This window comes from Lissotriton vulgaris, chromosome 2_1, assembly GCF_964263255.1.
Source record: "Lissotriton vulgaris chromosome 2_1, aLisVul1.2, whole genome shotgun sequence".
Lineage (NCBI taxonomy): Eukaryota > Metazoa > Chordata > Amphibia > Caudata > Salamandridae > Lissotriton > Lissotriton vulgaris.
Genome location: NC_141687.1, coordinates 2116143508 through 2116165694, shown reverse-complemented (window position 1 = coordinate 2116165694; position 22187 = coordinate 2116143508). Strand labels below are relative to the sequence as shown.

The window sequence follows — 22187 nt, the reverse complement described above, 5'->3', positions numbered from 1 at the left end:
ACGGAAACGTTCCGTCACCAGCACAGCCCACCAGAGGCTCGTGACGGAACGGTTCCGTCACGAGCACACAAGGGGTTAAAGAGTAAGGATTAAGACAGGGCAGGGAAACATAGCGGTAGGATTGAGGCAGAGGCACTCCACTACCTGAGCTATTTAGAAACTCATCATTAAATGGCCATAGTGAGACTATACAGCGTGGTTCGGGAATTCTGACAATGATAATAAATGAGACAGTTTATGCAAAAGATCCGGACCGCTTTCCATATATCTTTGCATGTATATGTTCAGACATCTAGACTCTAAATAATCTCATCCACTGTCAGACAGCCGTGTGACATTAACAAAGCATATTTTGGGAGGACAATTGAAGCTAAACATGACCAGTAGCAACAAACACTCACTTGAAAGTATGTTGGCTTGGGATACTGGTTAAGTTATAGAGATAAGTGGACAAAAGTGAATCTCTAGGCACATCTCACATTTTCAAGACCAATGAATTGAAATAAAGTGGAAAATAGTTGATTGAAATCCTCTAATAGTACACAGCTGCTGCATGATTGCTGGTGACACATTGATCTCCTCGCCAAGAGCAGGTCAACCCGGGCCCTCCTAGAATGCAAATTGGTCCAGACAGTTAAAGTTGAGGGTGCTACAGTTGCACAATAGAGATCACTTCCTATAGGTCGAAAGAGATCTGATCTTACTGGCTTTTACAACCATATATTACAGTACTTAATCTGTGCCGGTGTTTTACAGTGCACAGCACTAGCACGTATTTGTAAACACTGTCCCTATTAATGAGAATCCACCATATGGTGTCGATGTGTGTGTACTTTTTAAGCAAAGTCCATTAGGGGAGCATTTAACTGTTTAATGAATCTGAAATAATAACAAAACTCGAACTTAAGCCTTAAATTTAAATTGACATGTGTTACGCCAACTGCAGTGGACACATGAGCAATACCTTGGGCCCTGGCACTTAATTATTTTACAATGTATTTGAGAAAATCTGGTTGTACCCGCTCAAACAATCAAAATCAGTGACTTTGTTCAGATGATTCTGATAAGTGATAAGGAGTAAATAAGAATAGATGTGGTGACATGCGTCTTTTTAAATCACTTAGCAGTCCAAGGATGTGCAACAGTGAGTACCCCTTTGAGGAAATCATTTCTGAATCACTGAGTTGAAAATATCCGATTCGACCTGCCATGCTTTTCAGCAGGACCACTTTCTGATGATTTCGATGTATTAGAGAAGGTGAACCAGCAAAACATAAAGGCATACCTCGTCTTTATGCATTTCAGGCAACTGGATAACAATTGTCTGAAAAGAGCATTAACATTTAGAGCCTGATTTAGAGTTTTGAGGATGCATCGTCCTCCTTATTGCAAGTGCATTATAATGTATGGTACTTGGAATGAGGAGAAAGATATTCCTACGCATTTATGGCGTTGTACTCTTAAATCCGGTCCTTAGTTTTCATCAAGACTCACAGTATGTATTTTACATATGCAAAAAATGTAAAAGGTGAAACTGATGCATATGTAATGTATTTATATAATAATCTAAAGATATGTATTTCATCAAATCCCTTAGCATACCTTGTGGCAGTCTAGTATGTCCCTGTGCCCCACCTACCTTGTGACCAACTCCTGCAGGGCAAAGCTTCTGTCTATGAGCAAGGGGGTTGGTCAAAGGGACTGACCTCTGTCGAGGCTGTTGCGTAATTGACCATGCAACCAACCCGCTGCACCCATAGTTTGTTTACGTGTAATATTGGTTGGCAACAGGACTTTTGACCTGCAGCCAGGCACTGCACCCAACCTTCTGTTTGATCAACCACCATGTGGCCAGTACCTGTTGTGTGTAGCCAAAGTGCAGCCACAAATACTTTGTAGGTGCCTAGTTTCTAAAATTATTTGTTCAGCATGTGCAGGTGTCTATGGTGACTGTCTTGGCACATGGTTTGGCCCTGCACTTGCTCTGTTTTTCTCAGCATGTTGTGCACAGCCTTTGGTCATGCGTTGCTCTGGTGTCAACTGATATACCACGAGCTGTCACTGGAGCTGATAGCATAAAGGCTGTATGCAGCAGTCTTGATGCAGGTCCTGCATCAGCCCCTGTGAAACTGAGTGCCTGTCCTATGAACATGCGCTGTGGGCTCTGGGCAAATGGCTAGCTTGCGGTCCAGCTCTTTGCCGAGCCTGTGCCACTGAATCGGCTATATATGACTTGTTTCTTAGCTCTCTGATCTGACAGGTATGCACATTATCTTGTAAATGTGAGTAATTGTGATATCCAAGTTATTTGTGATTCTGGGATGCACAAATTATGGCTGAATGACCAGCCCACTTATAACTGGCCCCTTATTTTTTGGCGAGTAGGGAATCAGACTAAGAGGAATCTCCCCACCAGATAAAAATCATATAGAGGAACGAATCGGAAGGCCGAGTCCTTTAAAAAGTTACTTGAACTCTGAAGTGGATTCTGAAGTCTCTTTAACGTATGACAGAGAGTAGTGTTTTTCTTAAATTTCGTGTCTTTTAAAAACCTTAAATCCTTGTTGTTGGAATAATAACAATGAAATCGGAAGAGCAAAGTGAAACACATCAGAAAGCAGTTACTAATTTGTAGCAAGAAATATAAAAATTAACTTAATGTAGTCAGATTTTTTTTAAAAAAAAGGTCAGATGAATTTCCAGTGGCGGCTCCTCCTCTAAGGCGGAGGAGCATGGCCCCACTGCTCCTAGAGCAGTGAAAAGGGGAAAATAAAAAGATAATGAAGTTATTATTATTTCATTGTTTGTTGCTGAAGGGCTGTGTTTTAGCGGGGCTGGGCTGGTGGCACATCGAGGAGGAGTAAACTGTGCACACTAAGTGCGCCTGACTGCTTGGATGGCTGTTTTAGCCAACCAAGCAGTCATTCACACTTTCCATATTCCTCACCAGGATGCATTACACAGGCTGGGGGGGAATATTCATGCAATGTGATTGGTTCAGGGGAGCCTGTGTCCCGGGAGCTTCCTGCTGCTTCTTCCGGACTAGAGTCAGGAAGAGCAGAGAAGCAGTCGGAGGAGATATGCGCCTGTTGAAAATGGTGAGTTTTAAAAAATATATATTTTAACCTCGCCCGGGCCCCACCCACCATCCCCGTTCCCTACCAGTCGCCTTGGTGAATAGCTCATTTCTGATGATCACTATCCAGTTTACTCTGGCGTCTGGTGTAGGCAGCAGGTGTTATGACATCTCAACCAAACTGCAATAAATTATTACATTTGAGCAGCTAAGACTTTTTTCCTATTACAGGCGACTAGAGACATCACAAATTGACTGTAGTAAATTAGAGACAATCTTTATATGGTAATTGTAGGCTTCCATGTATTCACTATTGCCAGTGTATGCCTATCCATAGTTATCTTTGTATGACATATATATACTGGCAGTATGTTAAATGTAAAATTAAAAAAATCAAGACTATTAAAATATTATGAAATCTATCTATAATCTATCAAAAGGTATTATTTGAAAGTTTACAATTTAATGTAAATTTAGTGTAAAACACTGACATGCTTAATCATGCTTAATTGATTTCTATGAGAAAAAAAGAGAGGGTGCAAAGCCTCACTTTTCATTGTCTCCAACATACAGCAGTAATTCTCGTCCCAGAAAAGCCCCCAGCTAAGCAGAAAGGAAGACTACACTCAGGAATGGAGAGTAGCCTCCTGTTTCACCTAGTACTCTGGTACCATGGGTGGAAATTGAAAGGGGAGTTCAGGTTGGAGGCATCATGTGACCAGGGTGCATGTTGTCATGCTGGGACTGACCAGGAACACTTCTGTTTGACACTCTATACCTTTATAAGTTCAACCAGATGTTATCATTTTAGATTACAATTCTATCACCCAGTAGAGGTCCGTGCAGGTGGAGGACTTAACATGCATCCTCTGATAACTCTTTCACCACACCTACTTCGTTTGATTATACTTTTCACATAATCCCACAGACATTATTTTCTATATTCGGTTTGATTTCAATTTAGGTTGCTATCAAGGGGGGTTTCATTAAAGAGCATTGTATAAACAAATAAGGTTTTCTAGCATCATGTCAAGTTTAAATATATCCTTAATGTAAGAAATTGGGTTATTAGTTAAAACGGTTGACTACCAATCTCAAGTAATAAACAGGGCTCAACACCCTGGTAGCAAGCGCACAGAGTAGACAGGCTTAATTTAAAGGCAATGTGTGAAGTATTTATGCAGTATAAAACAGTTATAAAGTAAAAAACATAATAATAGTCACAAGCCAATTTAGAAAAATAAAGGATATTTTATTGTAAAAGAATAACTCTAAAACTACAAAAATCCAATAATGATGTTAAGTGCCACCTGTGGTCATGGTAGACCTAGGTCCTATTGAGGCTACCCAAGATAGATGGCGGTTCGGATACAGAAACCAAATCCGCCCTGGTCTGATGTTTTACCTTCAAACTTAGGGCCCGATTGTGAGTTTGGTGTTCCTCCAGGAGAGTGCCACACCAGCTCTTTGCGGGAGGACTGCAAAACCCGTCCACACACTGCCTGCCAGATTAGGAGTTTAATCCTGATCAGTTGGGAGGTGCTGTTGGAGTCCCACTGCGGTACCTTCCAAAGGCTCAAAGGAGAGCCTTAAAAAGGCAAAGCCATGAGAGCACTGTTGCACATTCCTGCACGGGAACTAATGATGTGCATTTCTTCCTGTGCAGGAACAGGGGTTGCAGAAATACAGGGGGAACAACATATGTCCCCTGAATGCATCCCCATTCACAGATGCCAAAGGGGGCCCAGTAAGGCCACCTGAGTTGCCTCACCACCACACTTTCCATGGTGGGCTCACTGCCATGGAAAGGATTGCATTGAGGTGACTCGTAATATGCTTGGTGGTGTCGCAGCAGCACCACCAGCATATGGCAGCCTCTGGCCGCTGCACTACTGACAGAGGATCATGGCTCTCCAGTGGTGGCAGCCGGTGGACTGCCAGTCTGGTGGTCCACGGACTGCCACCGTGACTGCAGCTGTCCAATGGACTGCGATAGTTATAAACAGGCCCTTAGTCTCTAAAATCTTTAGCAGGGCAAGATAGCTGGGGCAAAGGAGGGCTCGAAGAGGTCAGATATCCATAACATGAGGTCTGGGTCAAGCCATTGACTTTTGGCAAGGAAACCTCTGAGTAGAATAAATTTGGATTTTACACCGATGGAAGGTCCCTTACTGGTCGGGTACCTTTGGAAGTTTTCTACCTTCTTACTGTGTCACTATTTTTGGAGCTCACTTTTCTCTATTGGGGTGAAGCTGTACTGTAGACTATAGCTGAAGTGGGCTCCATGAGGTTTGATATCATCCCTGCGAAGTCCAGCGAACATGGATTTGCCTTAATGTAATAGGTCTGAGCGTTGGGAAACTAAATCTTCAGTACAGCTGCAACTCACCTTGATTAGATAGGTTTAACAGGTTTGTCCTGGTCCTCTAGAGTTTCTGAGTCCCATATGTTTTGGGGTTGTAGGAGAAGTCAAGGGTTCCAGGACTTGAGGAGCATCAGCAGGGTGTCAGGACTCACACCAGCATAGGCTATCAGCTGGGTCTTGCGCAGGCCCAGTTGTAACTGATCTACTGGGAATTTTCAGGAAAAGCCTCTTGTAGCATACAAAGGAGGCCAGCCTGAAGTCCCTCGGAGTCTTCTGAGGTCACAGACAGCAACTTTAGTCCTCTTTCAATTTTCCTCAGGAACAGTAGCACTCTGAGGAGGGTACTGGGATGTCGTATTTATGCTGGGCACCAGCATGTGAGTAGAGGAGACTCTTGTTCCCTCTGTAACCAATAGGGTAAACGTTCCTAGGGTTTACCCTACAGCTTTTGCAGCATTTACTGTGTGTAGTAATGCAGACAGTCCCACAGTGACTCTAACTGCCTAAATCCAAGGTTGTGAAATTGTTTTCCGCTTGTCCAGAGCCTGTGTGCTCATCCCATAGGTATAGCCAGGGAATTGAGTGGCTCTGCCTCAGTGTCACGCTAAACCAGTGCTGGAGGCAGCTTCCCTCTGACTGAACTTAGTGCCTGTCTGACGGCAAGAAGAAAAGTGTCATGATACATCTCCCTGTGACTGGTGAGGCTCCTTTGAAGTAAATTAAGTTCCTGGGCAAAGCCCATATGACCATCTTGTTGAAGCAACAAAAACATGTTCCCACATCCAGGCATCTGTCTCTGCTCTGGAAGCAGTTTTCACACATCATTTAGGGCTTGAGTATTCAGAGTACTGCAGCTGAAGGCTAATGCTAATTATCCTTCAGAGGGTTCGGACATGGAAAACGTAGCTTTGTAAAAGTACCCTTTCCCTAATACTTATAAAAAAACTGATTTCACCACTTGATTGGGTTTTTTAATAAATAATACTTATAAAGGTGTAATCATGTTTGTAGACATGCACTGTACCTTATTGGCTATAAGGTCTACATAGGGAGTGACATATTAATGTTTAAAGGGGAGGTTTCGCCCTTTCAAAAGGTTTTATTTTATTAGATTGTAAAGGCAGCCAATTCAAAGAAGGAGCTCTATAAAATCTTAAAAGAATTATCGACTATCCCTGTCCAGACTGGTGCCCCTGTCTTACAGGACTGGGTGGACTCCCTCTCTCATTTTTTTTAAGACAAGATCTTTGTTATCCATTGCTCTTTTCCACCTTCCGAAACCTTAAACACCTTGGGAGAGGACGTAATCGACTGTCAGCCCTTCCCCTCTACTGGCAGACTTTCCCAGTTCAATTCAGAAGATGTGGAAACAGCCTTGTTGAAAATCAAATCTGGCTCACCAGTGGACCCGATGCCACCTCGCTTTTTCTCCACCATTTCCCCTCTGCTTCGTGACAGCCTCGCTGACCTATTTAACAGATCACTGTCACAATCAATGGTTCCTGTGATATGGAAGGCTGCCAGAGTTAGGCCAAACCTAAAAAACCTTCTGCAGACCCTAAAATTCTGATAAATTATCAGCCGATCTCTCTACTTCCCTTTTTTGGAAAAAAGCTTGAGTCTTTATTTAACAGACAACTAATAATCCATCTTGAAAGCAACAGCCTTTTGGATACATCACAGTCGGGTTTTAGGGATGCACACAGCACTGAAACAGCGCTGGTGGAAGCCATGGACAACATCAGACTGGCATTGTATAAGGGACAATCATCGATCCTTATACTGCTAGATCTGTCGGCTGCCTTCAACACCATCTCCCACAGCATTCTGTAACAACAGCTCTGGAAGGTTGGTGTCAGAGGGAAGGCCCTGAAGTGGCTCAAGAACTATCTAACCGATCAAGCCACCACAGTTCAGACCGGAGATGTGGTCTCATGCAGTCGGCCAATAAGGATGGGAGCACCTCAGGGCTCCATTTTGAGCCCAATGCTTTTCAATCTCTGTGTAACTCCACTGGCCAGGGTGATCAGGTCATACGGCTTTGATGTAGTATCATATGCCCATGACACTCAGATTCTGATCACCCTCGGTCCTGACCCCATGGACACAAAACCATGCTTTATTAATTGCATGCTGCACAGTGACAGATGGATGAGCACTAATCATCTGCAACTAAATGGTAACAAGACCTAGGTGATACTCTTTGGGAAGGCATTCAAGCACTGGTCAAAAGATTGGTAGCCCCCAAAACTAGGCCCCTGTCCAATTCCTAGGCCGGCAGTGCACAATCTTGGTATTCTAATTGATGAGCAACTATCAATGAAGAACCAGGTAAACCAAACAATAGGCACCTGCTTTGGCATTATGCGCAGTTTGCGCACAATCTTTAAATGGATCCCGATAGAGGTAAGGAAACCTTTGGTACAGGGACTGATCATCAGCCGGATGGACTATGGGAACGCCTTGTTGACACCGATAAGATCTGCTGTCCAGGCTACAGGTTCTGCAAAACACCGCGCCCAGGCTGGTGCTGAATCTTCCGCCTAGAATACCTTCAGCACCCAGCTTAAAACTCCCTCACTGGCTTCCTGTAAGGAGGAGAAGCTGGTTCAAAACCCTCTGCCTAGCACATAAGAATATGTACAGTAGGTGCACCAGCTACCTGGCAAAGAGACTCAGCTGGTACCAGCCTCGCAGGCTATTAAGGTCCAGTAACAAATTTCTCCGTACCCCTTATAGAGTCCGCACTGCCAAAAATGGCGGAAAATCATTTTCCTTCTTGGCGCCCGCCCTCCCGACCTCCGCACTGCAACTGATCACAATTGCTTTCGCAGGAGCTAAAAACATGACTGTTCGATCATTAAATCTAGTTAGATCTTCCCTCTAGCCGGAAAGTCAGAGCTGTTCATCAGCGCCATGAGCTCAATAAATATCCCTGATTTGATTTGATTTGATGAGCCAAATTGCAGTTTTTAAACTGCTTAAGTGAAGCTCCAATGGTAGGCCTAAAGTCAGGTTTGCACCACTACTGTAGTGGATGGCACAATGGATGCTGCAGTCAACTATTGACATACATATGCCAATTAGGAGAATACCAATTCAACCATGTTTAAAGGGGGAGCACTGGCACTTCACTACTGATTAGCAGGAGTAAGGTGCGCAGAGTTCAATAGCAAGCAAAACAGATAAGATAAAAATCTGAGAGTACACCCCACAAAACTTGGCCATTTCTTACACATAACAACAGAAACAATTGTCTTTTACATCCATAGATTGTGTATTTTGATAATTTACTATTGCTTAAAATGACTACCTACTGTTTTTCAAGCACTGTGTCGGATTCGCATCTGTACGCTCAAAAGAGTGCAGGGTGTTTGCTTCATAAAGAACATAAAATGGCTCAGATAATATCTTTGAAATATATGTTTAATAAAAAAAGACTGAGAGTATCAATTTTGAAATGTTCTATTGTGACACATATCGAGATTAATATACTGGCCAGTTACTCCTGAGAGGTGTCAGAAAATGTTAAAGAGAGGATGGATGCCTCCGTTGATTAATGGTACTTTCAGCGGCTCCTGACAGATTTCGAGTTTAGTCTGACTTCTACATCTATCACATTTCACTTGTCCGAGTTGAAAAACAACCACTTTGTAGCTATCCACCCATTTTCCTATGCTATTTAGGAAGACATGACAGAAAAGGCAGACTTTAGGTTAGGTCGATGAGACACAGGTCTGTCTGCCATCAGTACATGGATATGATGACAACCTGGGCCTCCAATTAGGCGCCCAGTAAGGCACACTGCAACTAACCAATGAGCTGCTTAGCTAATAAAAATGCATTTCTTCCAAGAAATAAAGATGATGATGTCATAAATCATGACATTAAATGCATTCATTTTTTCCCTTTACTGTTCAGTGCAGGGTCTCATTTGACATCAAGCCAAATTACATTTCCTTTCTGCCCACCCAATTTCCCCTAGCTATATACACAGTACAAAGGCTGAGCATTGGATCATAATATTGTTATGCATATTTAAAATGTTACAAATAAATACCTTTGGGGCGATTTAAAGTTTTACATCTGCGTTAACTAGGGAATGTCAGAGTTGTGTAGCGTTTTACACTGCAACTACAGTGTCCCAACTACAGTGCCCCTCGATTATGGTTTTATGAGTGAAAAAGGCTCTTTAGAAGTAATACATGACTAGCAACTGTGTATTTTCGTGTTCTGTTGCATGGTTTGTAGCAGCATATGTAGCACAAGGCATGTGGTGTTGTGTTTTGTAATTGTTACTAGATCCTCAAGATTGTCTCTTATGGTCCTTCACCTGTAATCTATATTTTATTATGATATAGTATTTATTAAATGAAGAGAAGGTCCGTCTCTAAAATTCAAGAACATAATGCACTAATTACAGTTATAAATCAATGTCTCCATATAGTAGCATTTGGTAAATGTATTTTTTTTAAATGTTGTTGAATAGTTCACATTTATGTTAATTTGTGTGAAAAAGCATTTCCTTGAGATACCTGTGCGGGTATTTAGCTACTTGCAGAGATCCAAGCTTCTTTTCAGTTTTTTGCAGTCCCGCATGAGTGTGGTCTTCCTGTCAGTAGAGTCTAGAATGGCACAGTAAGCAAAAAAAGACGAACTAACTATAATGTAGGCCATAGCGATTGTCAAAGGCTGTTAATGATTCAATGATTTCTTCCATTTAACTTGAAATGACAAGAGAAATTACAATGTCAAATTATTAATCCGTTGTCATCTTTATACTCTTTAAGTACTATTATACTCTTTATGGATTAACATAAATTCGATTTGAAGTATGAGACTGGAAGTGTTTTTCTTGTCTTCATTTCACACATGTCATGCTTGAGGGAGCACAGATGGTTCCAACTTGAAGCCCCCACTGGTGGCTTGTCCCAACCCATTGTTTCAAGACTACTGAATTATCAGAATAGTGACTTGATCCTAACAGCTTCATAACAAGCTGCAAGATCAACCCTTATGCTTACAAGAACCCATATACATAAAAATCTGATGGCAACAATGGTTCACATTGGTATCATTTACAAAACATATATTATATGGTTATTATTTCCTCTCGTACACCTGTGGCTTGGATGTTGAATTATTTAACATTGCAGTGGTTTTCTCTGAGTTTGCTTCCCTATCGGGCCTCTGGAGAATTGAGCTAAATCCTGTATATTCCCTTTACACCACATAGGGAGACCCCTTCATCCTCAAATGTTAGATCCTCAGTTGCAATTATCAACAACTATCTTTAGATACTAGGGTATCAACACAGATCATACACCCGGAGATTTATGCAATGGAAACTTGGGCAACGTGATGCAGGCACTCCGAACGCAAATCATGTTTGGGTAATTTCTGTCTCTGCTGGTAATCGATTATGTGGCGTTTGTGAAAATGGCAGTGATACCCAGACTCCTTTATTATTACACTACCCTTCCCCATCTTCTCCCACACTCCTTCTTTAGGCAACTCAACTCCTCCTTGGTTACTTTCATATTGTTTTATATGTTTTATATGTTTAACATTCATAAAGCTTTAGAAAACATCCACAATCACTGGCTGATGTCATCAGTGATTTCATTTGAGAAGTCATCAGTGATGTCACTGACCATATAATGAGTGATGTAATATGTGAGTTCATAAGCAGTGCATTGTGCGGCATAAGCTATAGATAGCTCAGGTTACTATAACTGCTTATTTTGTATGTTTTTTAAATGAGTAAAATCTGAACTTAACTATAATGTACCTGTAACCTTTGTGTTTTTAATTGACTTTCTAGGAATATTTTTATGTTATTTCCTAACTATAACATCACTGTAACCTTTGGTTTTGTAAGTGAATATCTAAGGCTTTTTTAATTGTATTTCCTTACTGTGACCAGTAACCTTTGACAGTGAATATATGAATGAGTGTATGAGTGTCTCAATAGATCTGTGAATTAGTGTGAGAGTGTCTCAGTGGGCCTTTCAATGGGTGTGTGAGTATCTGAGTGGGTCTAGGAATGGCTGCATAAGTCTCCCACTGGGTGTGGGAGTGGGTTTTTAAGTGTCTGGGTGGGTCTGTAAGTGAGTGTGTGAGTATCTGAGTGGCTGTCTGAATGGGCACGTGAGTGTCTGAGTGGGTATATGAGTTGGTGTGTGAGTGCCTGAGTGGGTTTGTGAGTGGTTGTCATAGTCTTTGAGTGGGTTTGAAAATGCCTTCAAAGATGTGTGAGTAAGTCTGTGAGTGCATGAAAGTCTGAGCGGGTCTGCAAGTGGATGTGTGATTCTCTGAGTAAGTCAGTAAGTGGGTGTGTGAGTATGGGAGTGGGTCTGTGAGTGAGTACATGAGTCTCTGAGTGGGTCTCTGAATGAGTGCATTAGTCTTTGAATGGACCTATTGGCTGCAGCATATTTTCCTGTATTTGCCAATACTTGTTCCTCCTCTGCATCTCTTATCAGTTTCCTGAAGCCAAGATACTGTCCACATCCACTCTGGTGGAACAATTTTTTCATAAAGTTTTGCCTCTTGCTACTTTTTCCTTTAACCGTGGATTCATATAGCACAGCTTATCACCCAGAGAGATTAATTCATTTGCCCAGTGAATGGTTAAATATCCGACTGATCCCACAGATCACCTATATGCGAAAGACCTATAAGGTCCCATTTGTCAAACCCCTTGCATTTCCACAAGCTAAACAGCTGTTCCGAGTCCCATAGCGGTGTTGCCAGTGTAAGTCTGCGCTCCCAACCAAGGCCTTTAGAGGCAGTGTGCAAGACATGTACCGAATGTTTGGTGGGGGCCGTGAGTGTAAAGCGTTGGGGTTTAGAGTTAAGGGCTCTATTGTAGTTTCCACCAGAGAGGAGCCACCTGTCCATGCTGTAGCCTGGGTCCCCGGGTCGGGCGTAGGTGCCATGGTTAATGGAGGCCACTTGGGCCCCCCAGTTGTACTTTTTAACCGCATGCGCGCTACGGGTTTTCCCGCTGTGCGCTGACTTTTGAAAATCGCGCGGTTCGTGACAAAGCCAGCTCGTCATCCGCGCAGCACAGGTAACGCCCATGACGAGCTGGCTTTGTCATCCGCAGCGAAGGGGTTAATGTCAGGGAGGCTGATGCCCCCATCGTACCAATTCAGGGAAAGCTTGCTGAGAGCATATGTGGCTTCCCATCCTATAACAAATCTCGCTGCAGCTTGCAGGATAGATGGGCAGAAGAGTTGGAGATCTCCTGAGAGAAGGTGATTGGACTAATGTACTGCATGGCAACCCCAGTGTGTCCCAAAACACATCATTGACTCATTCAATACTATTAAACACATAGTTAGGGTTTACTTATAACACATGGTCTGGAATTGCTATTGGTTATGCACATACTGAAGCACGGTTTTACAGGTGGTTGGCGAGGCAATGGAACAAGATACCTTGAAGGTCAGGAAGTGTGGCTGCTGGGCCAATAGAGTGACATGTAGGTTATTGGATTTTGCACTGATATTTGTCAGGTGACAAATTTCTGTGATTTGGAAAAACCCAAGGGGTCCGGCTCTGACAGGAGGTGCTCAGCTTTAAAGGTTGCTACTCACAGACCTGCCATTGGTGCATGTAACTGATCAGATATTGCCTCCTCCAAGCACTGAACACTAAATATACTAGAAGAGAAATGCTTAAAAGAGGCAGGCATTGAAACAGGGAGTCTCAATTGTCTGATCAAAGGAGACCCGTTACCACTATAAACCCTGCCTAACTGTTATGTTTTTCAGCATCTTAACCCATGTAATTTGAGGCAAGTTGTTTTGCTATAGGGTCGGACCCAAATAAACCAACAAAAAATCGTTTATTATACTGTTTATATGAGTAATATCACTTAAACACTATATGATGCATACATCAAGAGATACATTCGAGGTGATGTATAAAAAGGTGAGAGTCAAATATTAACATTCTATGCTTCTTAATTGTATATAGAATTATTGCATTTGTTAGTGCATCCCCTTGTTTCTCCAAGAAACAGCCTGCCTTGAACCATTAAAAAAAACTTTTTGGTACTAGCCACTGTAAGGACATGTTGAATATCAACATTCTAAATATCCTGCCTTATAAATACCATGCACCCTGCCTTTGTGGCTTCAAAGTCAACTTAGGGGTGGCATTTATATTTAAAAGCACGATTTAGACCTGTTAAAAGAGTTTATTCAACAGGGTGAATTGCAGTTTTTAAGCTGCCACAGTCAGGCTACAATGGTAGGCACGAAGCCATGTTTGTACTGTGACTCTAGCAGATGGTACAATAGATTATGCAATCCACTAGTGTCATTTACTTACAGGCACTGGGTACACTTTGTATCATATACTAAGGGCGTATAGGTAAATTAAATATGCCAATTTGGAGTATAAATAATTTCAAAATGTTATAGTGGTCAGGGCACATGCACTGGGACCCGGTTAGCACAGTCACAGGTCACAGAGTAAAACAAAACAGCAGCATCAGTCATCAAACGTGTTGTTGGATTTGTTCACAAAGTACAGACTTTTCAAAATCTAGGCTTTCTTATAGATGTAATGAAAATATTGGCTTTTTGTCAAATGTATCTACTGTGCAATTGTTTTGCACCTGTATGTAATTTAAGATTGATACTTGCAATGCAAAGTTCATCTTCCACTTTCTTTTCATTGCACTCTTCTTTGAGGGTAGGATGTAACTCTATTCATGCAGTCTGCTCAGGAGAGGGGGCCCACTGCCAGCTCCCATATTTGTATAGCCCACAAAGCTGCTTTGGTAATGGGATTTTCTTTCAGCGACATCTAGGGCCAACACATGCACACAGTCACTCAATTATTATCAAACTCTTCCATCAAACAAAAAGACAGACTCATTGGCTTTGCCAATTCTATTTGTTTATGCCTCTGCCTTCCTGACCAGGGGGGTCAAGGATAGCAAAGGCAGTAAAGGGGGACTCACTGGTAAAACAATGCTAGCAGCTCCTGCTAAGCCGTAATGGGCATTGCAGATGTACTTTCTAGGCCCCTATTAATGTACCCTTAAAATCTGCTTATTGAACATTGTCAAGCACTTTATGGTCTCACTTCATTCATACATGTGTAACCGAGGTTGATGCTTTGCAGCAAGTGACTGGCTATCAACAGCTCCTTGTTGCAAGAAGTGAATACTAACCCATGTGTGGGAGCTATTGTACATCATCTACTTGGCCAATTCAATGAATTTACTGTATCACAGATCATTTTGTTATGTATGGCTCTCACTGAGATCCAGTACTCTGAATACCAGATTCTAAATTCAGTTACAGCTACTGCAATTTCATAAAGAAGTTCCCGGCGACTTTGCTAGGGTTCTCCAAAAGCTTGTCAGTTTGGTGCTGTTTCTCTGCTGTGATGGAGAGCAGGGAGCACAGCTTCAGGCGGGAAAAGTGAGGAAAGGTGCAGAGTGGTGGTGGTGGGTTGCAGGAGAACAGGTATATGTTTATAAATTTGGACAGTGAAGGTTTTGTTTGAAGAGAGCATGGTGTAGGTGGGTTGTTTTTTTCAAATGTAGGTGGAAATGAGTTATATATGAAGAGGGTGGTGAGGGTAAGTGGCCTACCACCCAGTTATATGTATATATTTTTTCATGTTTGCGGGGTACGTAATGGTAAGAGTGGTGTGAGAATCCTTTATGACTGCAAAGATATTGAAAGTAGGAACAGATAATTTCGGTGGGCCATTTATAACATAACATTGTGCATAGTAATAGTGTGGGGGGAGGGGGGAGCAAATAAAAAAAGTAACAAAAAAAGAATAAAACTTACCTGCTGCTCGCGCTGCAAGCCGCTGCCTCTGTGCAGCCTCTCCAGCCTCCTCGTTGCAAGGATAGCACAATGCAGCATTGTGATTGGCTCCCCTAAGCCAATCACAAAGCGTTGTGACTGGTCTGAGCGCCGTGGTTCAGCGCTCAGATGGGGACACATGCACACAGGTGCATGTTCCCCACCTGGCTACGTAATGCAAAGTGCACATGAATGTTTGGCCGGCCCAAGAAGACTGGTCTAAAATTCATGCACAATTTGAGTGGGCAAACTACTCCTCCCCTTGCCCCAGCTCTGGCCAGCGCCGCCCCTCCCTGCTCCTAGGAAGGGAAAAAGAAAATGATAATAAGGCGTTTCGTTATTATCCTTCTCTTGTTCCTCTGCATTGCCTTAAAGCAGTGGGTCGACTCTCCGATGCCTTAGCGGAGGAGCTGCGCCTGATGTTTTCTCCTTAGGATTCTGAGACAACTTGAACTCTACTCTCTTTGTCCATTTAATTCCCCTCAGAACCCTTGTACCTTTTTCACTGTTACTCATCTATGATTCAATGGGGCTTATTTACAAGCCCCTTGCTCCGCCGTTACGTAACTTTTTATATGGGAAAAAATTAAGTACGGGCAACGCAAGGGGCTTGTAAATAAGCCCCTATAAGTAAACGATGAGTTCAATCAAGTGAATAATTATGGCGTACACATTTGTAAGCAATTCCTTCTTACTGTTTTCTTTCATATGCACTTTAAGATAAAATGGTAATTGGAAAAACTCGAAGTACATCAGGCTGATAACTGCTTATCCTTATCTCTAAATCCCTTAAGCCATTTCCATTTTGAGATTGGTTTGTTTTGAACTAATGTATGGTCTATGTCTACGTGTGTCCAATTAATTTGTACAAAGTAACCTATAAAAAACTGATTATAATTTAAAGTGAACTCAAGTTCTATATTTAATGTTAGTCTTTTCACATATACAATACGGTTATTTTCATCATAACTTGGTGTTATTAGCCCACGTAAAATCAATGCATCTTGGTAAGGCAAAAACGTATTGTTCAAAGCAAATTCCTAATCTACTTTGCAAAGGCTTCTGTACAGATTTCCCTTGTGTTCACTTTCATTCACAAAGAGAGATGACACGTTTTATCTACTGTACTCCACTCCAGTGGCGGCTGGCAATTTTAACAGGGAGGGGGAGCCACACACGCCAACATATGCACTCACTCACTCACACCCATGCATTTACAAACGTACGCACACCCATTCACAGCACTCACTCACAACAAATTCAAATTTACACATTTATACATACACGCACGCACCCAACATTAAAAAGCATAAAACGTACCTGTCGTGCAGCTCTGGGAGAGGAAAGCCTCTGAGGTCCTGGGAGGTTTAGGATTGCTGCCTTACCTTACTGGCTGACCTTAGGATTTTAGGGCAGCCAATCAGAGAAGGCAGCACTCCCTACCTCGTCACAGGCTGAGATGGTTTCACTGACGGGATGAGGGTAAGCAAGATGGTCAGCCGTGCAGCGGCTTCCTGACCAGAGGCAGAATCACAGAAAATAATATAAGGATCAACTAAAATATAGGAACACCCAGTGTAACCCCAAAGACTTCAATGGAAATCACAATAGTGCAGTCATGTGTAGCGCGATACTCACCTTTCTGTGCAAGTCACTGTGAGAAAACACTGCACTGGGCTGAGCTGCTCTTTGCATGAAGGCAGTTGCTTGGTAAACTGATGACCACGCAGGCTAAGGGAAGTGCTCTGCATTTCCTGCAACCTCAAGAATGGTCCCAAAAGCCATCTGCGGGCAGAGGTATAAGAGGAATGGCTGCTGCTGTGGTCATCGAGCATCCTGGAACAGAGACTACGGTTAAAAGTTTAGCGGCTGCGCGGAAGAACGGCCAAAGACTCGCCCCCACAGTGCCAGCCACTTAAAGGAGACTGCCAGAGAGAGGAACCCCTGCAACCCCCTGCAGCCCCCGCCTGGGTTATCTGTGCTAGAGCCGCCTCGACCCTCCACTGAGGTGATGTCAGATCCCTCCCCTACTGCTCCAACATGATGAGGCACCGATTCTGAAGAGGGCAAAATCACTGTTGCTGTCTACTCTCAAGGAAGGAGAAACTCAAGTCCAGAATGGCTCAACAGATGGAGAAAAGGTAATGGATCCCACGTCCTTTCCTATTATGTAGGCTATTGCCGAGGGTATGGCAAATGATCTTGTATTGGCCCAACCTAAGATTACAGACCTTGTGGTGATTAATGATTGCTTCTGTTTATTGTTTGATGAGGCATGGTCAACACATGGACCTGGGTCAGGCTCACTTACTGAATCCAGTGGGAATGAAAGTATATCTGGTACAGGTAGAGCTGACCTGGTGCAACAGCTTGCAAAGTGCCTAGAAATGAAGGGCGATCTAAATAACAGAAGAAAGATCTAAAATTGGACTATTGAACGACTGAAAAATTGGTTGGTACCTTAATAACTAATCCACAGGATGTTCCTAGCGCTCCGGCCCGACCTAGACAAACATAAATACTGGGGATCAGGAATAAGGAGCGCTCATCGCCACTATAAAGGAGCTTGCTATCGGAAGGGCAGCATGGATGGTGTTTCTTCGACAGGTTGAGGCCAGTTATTATTAAAAAAAAACATGATTTAAGTGATTAACAGCGGCAAAAAAAGTCTGGGGCACAGTGGCCAAGATATAACAGGTATACTCCAGTGTGGTGGTCTCTCTTACTTCCATCAATATCATACGATGCAATGGCCAGAAAATATTGAGCCGTCTGGTATTATTTAGATAGGAGATATTTATTTTGCTGAGCAAATATGCCTATTTTCATATTTACAGAAAGATTATGGAGTAAGGGCTGGCTCTTGTTTTAAGTATATACAGATAACAACATTTTTAAATCAAATTACTCTACTTAGGTAACGTCCCCTCCTGGAAGCTGTTATCCACCCGGAGTGTCGGCTAAAGCTCATTTATAAAATCCTAGTGAATTCTATGCCGGATGATTTAGTGAAGGTTGAAGACAACTGGGTTAGGAAGCTGGGTGATGGAGATACATATCTATATAGGTCAATTACACTAGGAAGGAAGATTAGTCTATCGGCCAACTTGAAAGCCCAGCACTATAAAACAATTTTCAATCTTTACTCTACTCAGGCAAAGCTATTTGGGTGGGGTAAAATGGAAGATGATAAATGCCCGAGGTGCACACAAGGCCCAGCTGAAACACGTGTGTTTTTAGCTGTGATTAATTGGAAACTCTAAAGCAAGGGATGGTGGATTTTCTGCAGGGGGCGATCGGAAAGCAAGTTTCTATTACGCTACTTATGATGCTTCTGGGTTATGATAAAAAAGATCCACTGGACACAACCCCGATTATTTTCATTTCTATCCTTGTTGCAGTTGCTTGGCTCTTTATAGCAACCAGATGAAAGGATCCTGAGCCCCCTACCTATCGAGCTTGGTTGGGTCGCCTACTTGGTATATATAACCAAGAAAGAGCACTATATAATTGTAAGAGAAGGCGCCCTAAGGAAAGGTGCCAAAAGATCTTGGGCTAGATGTAGGTAAATCTTATTTACTGATTCATAAATACTGAATTTTACAGATTCGGTATTTATGAATCGGTAAATAAGAAGTAGGTAAAAGTTCGGTAATTTTTACCAAATCGGTAGGATTCGTTATTTACCGATTCGGTAATTACCGAATCGGTATTTGCCATTGATTCCTATGGGCCTTGAAGCCTATAGGAATTAATAGCAAATACCGATTCGGTAATTACCGAATCAGTAAAAATACCGAATTGCCAAGGGTGTACATGTACACAGGAATTCGTTATTTACCACCCAATGGTATTAGGTGGTAAATAACGAATTCTAAAGGCCCTGTAGCACTGTTTAAAGTTCTACCTACATAAGAAATTACAGATTCAGTAATTTTACCGATCGGTAATTTTACCGAATCTGTAAAATTTACTGAATCTGTAAAATGTACCGAATCTGTATGTTTTTGCTACCCCTACATACCAATGTCCAAATACCGGTCGGAAACGGCCGAAAATCGGTATTTTCGTCCGTTTCCGACCGGTATTTGGACACCTACATCTGGCCCTTAGTCTCCTTTGACCAAGTTGATTTCCAAAGAACGTGGCAACAGGGATTGGTTTGTTCATGACTCTTGGGGGGAAATGCTTGGGATTGTAATACCTTGTGGTCTAAATTTCGAAATTTGTATGAGCTCTATAATATTAAGAAAATGTTCTCAGTTGTAATTTATTCCACCTCTTTTATGAGACCGATATAATTAATCGTTTGTATAACCCATTTATATCTAATTCAACAAATGTGGTACAAGCTATTTATATGTAATTGTATGTATTTGCTATTCATTGCATATTTAACGGATGTATTTTGGCTTTCTCTCAGGGAAATAAATATATTTAAAAAAAAAAGAAATTGTTTCAGTGAGAGCTGCTGACAATACCCCACTGCACTCTGTAATGTGGTGTCACTGATTGACACTCAGCCCTTGGCATTTCAGGGATTAAAACCAAAGCGCCTAGGTCAAAGACAATCAGTAATGCTCCCCTCATCACAATGTCAATGGCCTCAAAGCACTTTTGGCAGTCTAAGTGGATCATACAAATAGAGCTGTTAAATCCACAGCTTGCCAAATTCCAGCTGTGCGTTTGGCGCCTGTACTGCTTCTGGCTGCCCGACCTGAACAACAAGAGTGTCTGTCAGACTTTCTTTTGCTCAAACTGACAGAACTCTTCATCTTTGGAAAAAGGTTAGGGGGCGTGGTCCCTTCACCCATATGGATGGGCCATGGCTGCTCCTATGCCGCCTATTTTGCACTTAATCCAAGCCATTTTGTATCTTTTCCCAAACTTGAAGATGACAAAACTCCAAGTACCATCAAGTTTTTGTAGATAAATGTCTTTGAAGGCAGGTTGATATAGACTTGGGGAAGGTGCTATAAAGAAACGATGGAGTATGCACAGCACCTTGTAGGTGATTCGTTGTTGTATAGGGACACAACAAAGAGATGTATGCACATTGGTAGTGCTGCGTACTCCCAAAGGTAGTCTGGCAGCTTGGTTTTGAATAAATTGGAGGTGAAGAAGTTGGACATTTTTTATATTTACGTACAGATTGTTACTATAGTCTCTAGTCTTACCCCCAATAATGGTGGAGATAGCCTTAGCCATAATCTCTAAAGTTATGTAGGTCTGAACTGGGTGAAGTTGGTGGAGGTCGAACTCATGAAAAGACACCAATGCTGATACTTGGTCATCCAAGATGATGCACTGCTTCTTTTGGGCATATCTTACAACAAACTCAAAAGTCATTCCACAAACTGTAGATCATGTAATTGGAATGCCAAATAGCAGCAACATCCAGTATGACATCTACACTCCAGTACATGTTGTAAAAAGGAATTACAGGTGCTGAAATGACAAATATGCAGTGCCAAAAGCCCATTGTGAAAAAAGAATTGTGCCTGTGTTTGAAACACATTATCAGCTGAAACAATTTACAGTGCCTTTAATATCTTACTACAACCTTCAAAGTGCCAAGGCTGCAAGTTTATTGAAAGAGCTATTTACAATACTTTTGCAGCATCTTAAAGCCTCTCTGTTTACAATCACCGCTGATACACTTACTGTGCTGACTATCAAACTAATTTTTGAAATAAGGAAGCAGCAATCAATTTAACCACTGAAACAGAATGGATGCCTATACCATGTAATTAAAATTAGCCATTACTCTTCCTGAATCACTGTGCACCTTGAAAATCTTGGACCAATTTTAGAACTAGAGTAAATGATTTGCTGGCTAGTTCCTGGTCCTCTGGTTCACCCTTCAACCCTTCCAAAATGGAGGGGCCTAGAGGAGGTGTCTGAGCACTCATATTACACGATCTGTTGGCTGATTGCAACATTATCGACTACCATTACCTTATCCAGAGATTTATGTGCAGTAGATATTGATGAAAATTGCTAAAAGTTCTTAAGCCATCATTGCCTGAAAGGGCCCAACTGTTGCACTCTTGCAGTACACATCACTGTGTTTGCTGGACTGTAGTATACCTGAAGATGCTCTTCTGTCAGCTGTTAGTTCTTGTTCATCACCATATATTATCTGGCATTTTATAGTCACCTGGAATGAAATTCTATATGTATGCAGAATATATGCAACTGGTATTGAATGTGACTCAATCTCATTCTTCCCCACAACTAGCACACCTTCCATTGCTACTGTCCAGTGGTGGATGTCTGAATATTTTTCAAAGCTCAACTCTGCAAAGGGCACCGTTTTAGTGACAGGTTGTAATAAACTGCCTGCTATTCTTGGTTGACTGTCGTACTCATTCGAAAAGTTTGCACCTTACTGTACACACAACCTACATTGGAACCCCAGACAGTGTTTCCAGCACTTAAGTTTTCCAGTATAAAATTCTTCGGGTACATCTTGCCTCTCAAAGCTTTATATGCCAATGGTCAATGCAATTGTGCAATCCGGTTTGGATTGTGATGACAGTGTTTATCTAGGTGCAATAGAAAACGTTATTTGAGGACTGAAACATATTCAAAGCACAACAGCTAGATTGATCACAGGGCAAAAATATGGTACATTTTTCTCCCACTTTGGTACATTGTCCACAAGGCGGTCTTCACTTTTTGGATTGATTAACTAGCATAAAAATTGAATTGATATACACTAGTGGGTACTATTCCCAACTTGCACCTGCTATGCATTCTGTCACCTCATTTGCCAAGGTGAGTTGATACAGCAGTTTAGGTAGCTGGAGCCAAATTCTGGAACTGCCTACAGAACATCTTACCTGCTCAATGTTCTTAACCTTATCTACTGATATTTATGGTATTCAAATCCTAGTTGTTT

The 22187-nt window shown here is 42.1% G+C and overlaps 1 protein-coding gene across 1 annotated transcript in view; it reads left to right on the top strand.

The window, feature by feature from the left end:
• ENTREP2 (endosomal transmembrane epsin interactor 2) overlaps positions 1-22187 on the top strand; it is a 1796185-nt gene that overhangs the window by 1023689 nt on the left and 750309 nt on the right. The gene's annotated exons all lie outside the window — the stretch shown is intronic.